This window comes from Aegilops tauschii, chromosome 2 (genome assembly GCF_002575655.3).
Source record: "Aegilops tauschii subsp. strangulata cultivar AL8/78 chromosome 2, Aet v6.0, whole genome shotgun sequence".
Classification (NCBI taxonomy): domain Eukaryota; kingdom Viridiplantae; phylum Streptophyta; class Magnoliopsida; order Poales; family Poaceae; genus Aegilops; species Aegilops tauschii.
In genome coordinates, this window is record NC_053036.3 from 132,104,114 (window position 1) to 132,111,776 (window position 7,663).

Below are 7,663 nucleotides of genomic sequence, written 5' to 3' on the forward strand. Positions count from 1 at the left end.
CCCTCGAGGCACTATCCGGCGGCCGAGGAGCTAACCACTCTGCGTTCCACAGTGGACAAAGACGATGTAGTCCTTGATAAGAGACCTATGTCCACTTCTTTCAAGCCAGCAGACAAAATAGTCAAATTTCAAGTACACCCGACGGATCCTAACAAAACAGCCTCCATTGGAGCACAACTGGATCTGATGGTCGATGTCGCCTTACGAGCGTTCCTGTGCGAAAATTGGGACATCTTTGCCTGGAATCCTTCGGATATGCCAGGAATCCCACGCAGACTGGCTGAACATAGCCTCAACATAATAAAGGGGTTCAAACCGGTCAAGCAAACGCTGCGGCGATTTTCCGAACCCAAACGACAAGCTATGGGAGAGGAGCTAGCCAAACTACTTGAAGCCAGGTTCATCAGAGAGATCAAACACCCGGACTGGCTAGCGAACCTGGTCATGGTGCCGAAGAAGGATAAATCCTGGCGCCTTTGTGTCGATTTCAAGGACCTCAATAAGGCTTGCCCTAAGGACCCCTTCCCGCTACCCCGCATTGACCAAATCATTGACGCGACCACAGGACACGACTCACTGTGTTTCCTCGACGCATACTCCGGATACCATCAAATTAAGATGAAGGAATCCGACCAGGCCGCAACAACATTCATCACCCCGTGCGGGCCTTTCTGCTTCAACACTATGCTTTTCGGACTCAAAAACGCTGGCACCACTTATCAACGCATGATTCAAACATGTCTGGAAAAGCAAATTGGCAAGACAGTGGAGGCATACATAGATGATGTAGTCATCAAAAATAAACATGTTGAATCATTGGTGGACGATCTACGCCTCACATTCGACAACCTCTGAACATATGACATACGGCTCAATCCAGAAAAATGTGTTTTCGGCGTTCCAGCCGGAAAACTACTCGGGTTCATTGTTTCCAATAGAGGAATTGAAGCGGACCCAGCCAAAATCTGAGCTTTGTCACAATTGGCAATGCCAACAGACTTAAAGCAGGTCCAAAAACTAGCTGGGTGCGTGGCAGCCTTGAGCCGCTTTATCTCCAGATTGGGAGAAAAGGTGCTGCCTCTTTATCGACTACTCCGACGCACTGACCACTTTGAATGGACGAATGCGGCTACAGCCAGATTGGAAGAAATCAAAACTTTGTTAGCAAGCAACCCAATCCTTGCCGCACCAAGCGTTGGTGAACCTATGTTGCTCTACATATCTGCGACTCACCAGGTGGTGAGCGTCGTACTCGTCGTCGAACGAGAGGAAGAGGGAAACAAATTCCCACTCCAAAAACCAGTATATTATGTATCAGCGGTCCTTACCCAAGTATAGGGGATCAATTGTAGCCTCTTTCGATAAGTAAGAGTGTCGAACCCAACGAGGAGCTAAAGGTAGAACAAATATTCCCTCAAGTTCTATCGACCACCGATACAACTCTACGCACGCTTGACGTTCGCTTTACGGGAAACAAGTATGAAACTAGAAGTACTTTGTAGGTGTTTTTGGATAGGCTTGCAAGAATATAAAGAGAGCGTAAATAAAAGCTAGGGGCTGTTTAGATAAAGACACAACTAAATTAGTTTTAGTAGAGAGCTTTTTGTTACGGGAAAGTTATTTGTCCCTAGGCAATCGATAACAAGACCGGTAATCATTATTGCAATTTTATTTGTGGGAGAGGCATAAGCTAACATACTTTCTCTACTTGGATCATATGCACTTATGATTGGAACTCTAGCAAGCGTCCGCAACTACTAAAGATCATTAAGGTAAAACCCAACCATAGCATTAAAGCATCAAGTCCCCTTTATCCCATACGCAAACAACCTACTTACTCGGGTCTGTGCTTCTGTCACTCACGCCACCCACCATAAGCAAATCATGAACATATTGCAAACACTACAGCGGGAATCCCTCACGCTTGTGCGACATGGAGAGCACCATAGGACAGCACCAATAATAAAACATGCAACTCAAACCAATCTTGATCATCAAATAGCCCATAGGACAAAACAGATCTACTCAAACATCATAGGATAGCCATACATCATTGGGAAATAATATATAGCGTTGAGCACCATGTTTAAGTAGAGATTACAACGGGTAAGAGAGAGGTTACACCGCTGCATAGAGGGGGGAAGAGTTGGTGATGATGGCGGTGAGGTTGTTGGTGAAGATTGCGGTGATGATGATGGCCACGGCGGCGTTCCAGCGCCACCGGAAGAGAAGGGGAGAGGGGGCCCCTTCGTCTTCTTCTTCCTTGACCTCCTCCCTAGATGGGAGAAGGGTTTCCCCTCTGGTCCTTGGCCTCCATGGCGTGGGAGGGGTGAGAGCCCCTCCGAGATTGGATCTGTCTCTCTGTCTCTCTCTGTTTCTGCGTTCTCGTCTGCTGCCCTTTCACCGTTTCGTATATGTATGGAGATCCGTAACTCCGATTGGATCGAAACCTTCGCCGTGATTTTTTTTTACCAAAAATTAGCTTTCTTGCGGCCGAAGAAGGGCATCAACCGCCTTACGGGTGGCCCACGAGGGTCAGGGGCGCGCCCCCTACCTCGTGGCCACCTCGGACACCGTTTCGCGTTGATCTTTCTCCCAGATTTTCCAAATATTCCAAAAATAAGCTCCGTCCGTTTTTATCCCGTTTGGATTCCGTTTGATATGGGGTTTCTGCGAAACATAAAACATGCAACAAACAGGAACTGGCACTGGGCACTGGATCAATATGTTAGTCCCAAAAATAGTATAGAAAGTTGCCAAAAGTATATGAAAGTGGAATAATATTGGCATGGAACAATCAAAAATTATAGATACGACGAAGACGTATCAGCATCCCCAAGCTTAATTCCCGCTCGTCCTCGAGTATGTAAATGATAAAAAAGATAATTTTTGATGTGGAATGCTACCTAGCATAATCTTGATCATGTATCTAATCATGGCATGAATATTAAGACACGAGTGATTCAAAGCAATAGTCTATCATTTGACATAAAAACAATAATACTTCAAGCCTACTAATAAAGCAATCATGTCTTTTCAAAATAACATGGCCAAAGAAAGTTATCCCTACAAAATCATATAGTCTGGCTATGCTCCATCTTCACCACACAAAATATTCACATCGTGCACAACCCCGATGACAAGCCAAGCAATTGTTTCATACTTTTGATGTTCTCAAACCTTTTCAACTTTCACGCAATACATGAGCGTGAGCCATGGACATAGCACTATAGGTGGAATAGAATGGTGGTTGTGGAGCAGAGAAAAAAGGAGAAGATAGTCTCACATCAACTAGGCGTATCAACGGGCTATGGAGATGCCCATCAATAGATATGAATGTGAGTGAGTAGGGATTGCCATGCAACGGATGCACTAAGAGCTATAAGTGTATGAAAGCTCAGACTGAAAACTAAGTGGGTGTGCATCCAACTTGCTTGCTCATGAAGACCTCGGGCGTTTGAGGAAGCCCATCATCTGAATATACAAGCCAAGTTCTATAATGAAAATTCCCACTAGTATATGAAAGTGATAACTCAAGAGACTCTATATGAAGAACATGGTGCTACTCTGAAGCACAAGTGTGGTAAAAGGATAGTAACATTGCCCCTTCTCTCTTTTTCTCTCTTTTTTTATTTTCTCATTTTTTTGGTGGGCTTCTTTGGCCTTTTTTTATTTGGGCTTCTTTGGCCTCTTTTATTTTGATAACCTCACATGGGACAATGTTCTAATAATGATGATCATCACACTTTTATTTACTTACAACTCGATATCTAGAACAAAGATATGACTCTATATGAATGCCTCCGGCGGTGTACCGGGATGTGCAATGATCTAGCGTAGCAATGACATCAAAAAATGGACAAGCCATGAAAACATCATGCTAGCGATCATGCAAAGCAATATGACAATAAATGCTCAAGTCATGAATATGATGATGATGGAAGTTGCATGGCAATATATCTCGGAATGGCTATGGAAATTCCATGATAGGTAGGTATGGTGGCTGTTTTGAGGAAGATATAAGGAGGTTTATGTGTGACAGAGCGTATCGTATCACGGGGTTTGGATGCACTGGCGAAGTTGCACCAACTCTCGAGGTGAGAAAGGGCAATGCACGGTACCGAAGAGGCTAGCAATGATGGAAGGGTGAGAGTGCGTATAATCCATGGACTCAACATTAGTCATAAAGAACTCACATACTTATTGCAAAAATCTATTAGTTATCAAAACAAAGTACTACGCGCATGCTCCTAGGGGGATAGATTGGTTGGAAAAGACCATCGCTCGTCCCCGACCGCCACTCATAAGGAAGACAATCAATAAATACCTCATGCTCCGACTTCATCACATAACGGTTCACCATACGTGCATGCTACGGGAATCACAAACCTCAACACAAGTATTTCTACTAATCCACAACTACCCACTAGCATGACTCTAATATCACCATCTTTATATCGCAAAACTATTGCAAGGAATCAAACATATCATATTCAGTGACCTACAAGTTTTATGTAGGATTTTATGACTAACCATGTGAATGACCAGTTCCTGTCATCTCTCTATATAGATATAAGTGAAGAAAGAGAGTTTAATTCTTTCTACAAAAGATATTCCCGCGCTCTAACAAATATAAGTGAAGCAAAAGAGCATTCTACAAATGACGGTTGTCTATGTAAAGAGAAACAGACAATCCAAGCTTCAAATGATATAAGTGAAGCACATGAAGCATTCTATAAAGCCATACTCAAAAGATATAAGTGAAGTGCAATGAGCATTCTATAAATCAACCAAGGACTATCTCATACCATCATGGTGCATAAAAGAAAAATGAAAACTAAATGCAAAAGATGCTCCAAGATTTTTACATATCGCATGAACGAAACGAATCCAAAAACATACCGATGCTTGTTGAAGAAAGAGGGGATGCCTTCCGGGGCATCCCCAAGCTTAGACGCTTGAGTCTCCTTGAATAGTTACTTGGGGTGCCTCGGGCATCCCCAAGCTTGAGCTCTTGCCTCTCTTCCTTCTTCTCACATCGAAACCTTCTCGATCATCGAACACTTCATCCACACAAAACTTCAACAGAAAACTCGGTAAGATCCGTTAGTATAATAAAGCAAATCACCACTCTAAGTAATGTTGAAAACCAATTCATATTTTATTTTTGCATGTGTCTACTGTAATATAACTTTTTCATGGCTTAATCCACTGATATAAATTGATAGTTTCATCAAAACAAGCAAACTATGCATCAAAAACAGAATCTGTCTAAAACAGAACAGTCTGTAATAATCTGAACATTCACCATACTTATGATACTTGGAAAATTATGCCACAATTAGTAAAAATAATTTTTTTTATAGAAAGACAGTGCAAAAAGAATCAGAACCATTTGACGTTCCAGTAAAAAATTAAAAATCGCGCACTACAGCCAAAGTTTCTGTCCTGCACCGTACAAACCAACAAATATTGTAAACATCCTAAAGGCAAACCTTGGCACATTATTTTTATAATACAATGGAATGGTACAAGGGGATAATTATTTTTGTTGAAAATTTTCTGTAATTAAGATTCACAAATTTTCCGTGAGCATGAACAAAGTTCAAGGAGCTCTCCCACTTCAACAATGCTTGTCTTTCTCACTTTCACTTTCCTTTTTGAAAAAGTTTTGGGTTCCCCTCTTTATTTTTGTTGTTTTTAAACTATATGAAAGCACTCAACAGAAATAAACGACTCTCTAAAACTTCCGGGTTGTCTCCCTGGCAGCGCTTTCTTTAAAGCCATTAAGCTAGGCATATAGTGCTCAAGTAGTGAATCCACCCGGATCCCAAGGTATATGAAAGCCAATTTTAATTAGCAATGATTTGTAATTTAGTAGTGAGCACAAAGCAACATATATCATGTAATGACGAAGCCTAACTCTCTTCCTACGCATCGGCTTGTCATAAAAGAACAATTCATGCACACAAAGTAAAGGCCAATGCATAGTATAAACCGTTTCTTGCAATTTTATCGTGTTGGAAACATAAAGAGGCGGAGATATAGTTCCTTGCTCATAATAATTGCAAGTAGGAGCAGCAAGCACATGCATATTATACTCATCAAAATCACCATGTGTAATAGTAAAAATCAACCCATCAATATAATCCTTAATAAGTGCAAACTTCTCCGATATAGTGTAGTTGGGAGAATTCAAAAAGATAATAGGACTATCATGCGTGGGTGCAATAGCAACAATTTCATGTTTAACATAAGGAACTATAGCAAGTTCATCTCCATAAGCATAATTCATATTGGCATCTTGGCCACAAGCATAGCAAGCATCATCAAAAAGGGATATTTCAAAAGAATCAACGGGATCATAACAGTCATCATGGCAATCATCCTTCGGTAAGCACGAAGAGAAATTAAACAATGTATGAGTTGAAGAGTTACTCTCATTAGAAGGTGGGCACGGGTAGCTAATCCACTCTTCCTCCTTTTGTTCTTCGCTCTCCTCATCATCTTTTTCATCCAATGAGCTCACAGTTTCAGTAATTTCTTCTTCCATAGACTCCTGCAAAATATTAGTCTCTTCTTGGACAGCGGGGTAATCCTCAATATATGGTTCAACATAGGCATTAGAAGCATAATTATCATAGCAATATTTAAGTATGGCAAAGTTTTCAGATTTGTAAAGAGTAGCATCAAAGAAGCAATTTCATAAGCACCCTTAAAAGCAACAAATTCTTCAATTTGTTGAATATCATAGTAATTATAAACACCCTTAGCATACGAAGATAGGATTCCATTATCAATAAACTCACATTGGTAGGGTAGGTGTTTCTTAGGGTTTTCAGAACAACAAGTAACATCATACATATAACATAAATTCCAAGCATAGCATTGCAAATGATGAATTTGACCCAATAGAATTTTCCCTTTTTCAGATATTCGGTGTCACACATAACAAGCATGCTCATCTAAAGATTTGCCCTCAACTAAGCTAGTTGGGGTTTCAGCACGAGCACAAAGGGATCGAAGATGATCCAAGTAAAAAGCTTCAGGAGTGTGATAGATTTTGAGTGGTTCTTCAACCATTGGTTCAGTAGGTACAACTAATTTTTTTGGTATTTCGTGTTCCATATTCATAACTAAAGATAAAGAACAACTAAGAACACCAAATAAAAATTACTTAGTGATAAAGCAAACAAGCACACACGAGAATATTCGCCCCACGCTATTGCTCCCCGGCAACGGCGCTAGAAAAAGGTCTTGATAAGCCACAAGTATAGGGGATCAATTGCAGCCTCTTTCGATAAGTAAGAGTGTTGAACCCAACGAGGAGCTAAAGGTAGAACAAATATTCCCTCAAGTTCTATCGACCACCGATACAACTCTACGCACGCTTGACGTTCGCTTTACCGGAAACAAGTATGAAACTAGAAGTACTTTGTAGGTGTTTTTGGATAGGCTTGCAAGAATATAAAGAGAGCGTAAATAAAAGCTAGGGGCTGTTTAGATAAAGACACAACTAAATTAGTTTTTGTAGAGAGCTTTTTGTTACGGGGAAGTTATTTGTCCCTAGGCAATCGATAACAAGACCGGTAATCATTATTGCAATTTTATTTGAGGGAGAGGCATAAGCCAACATACTTTCTCTACTTGGATCATATGCACT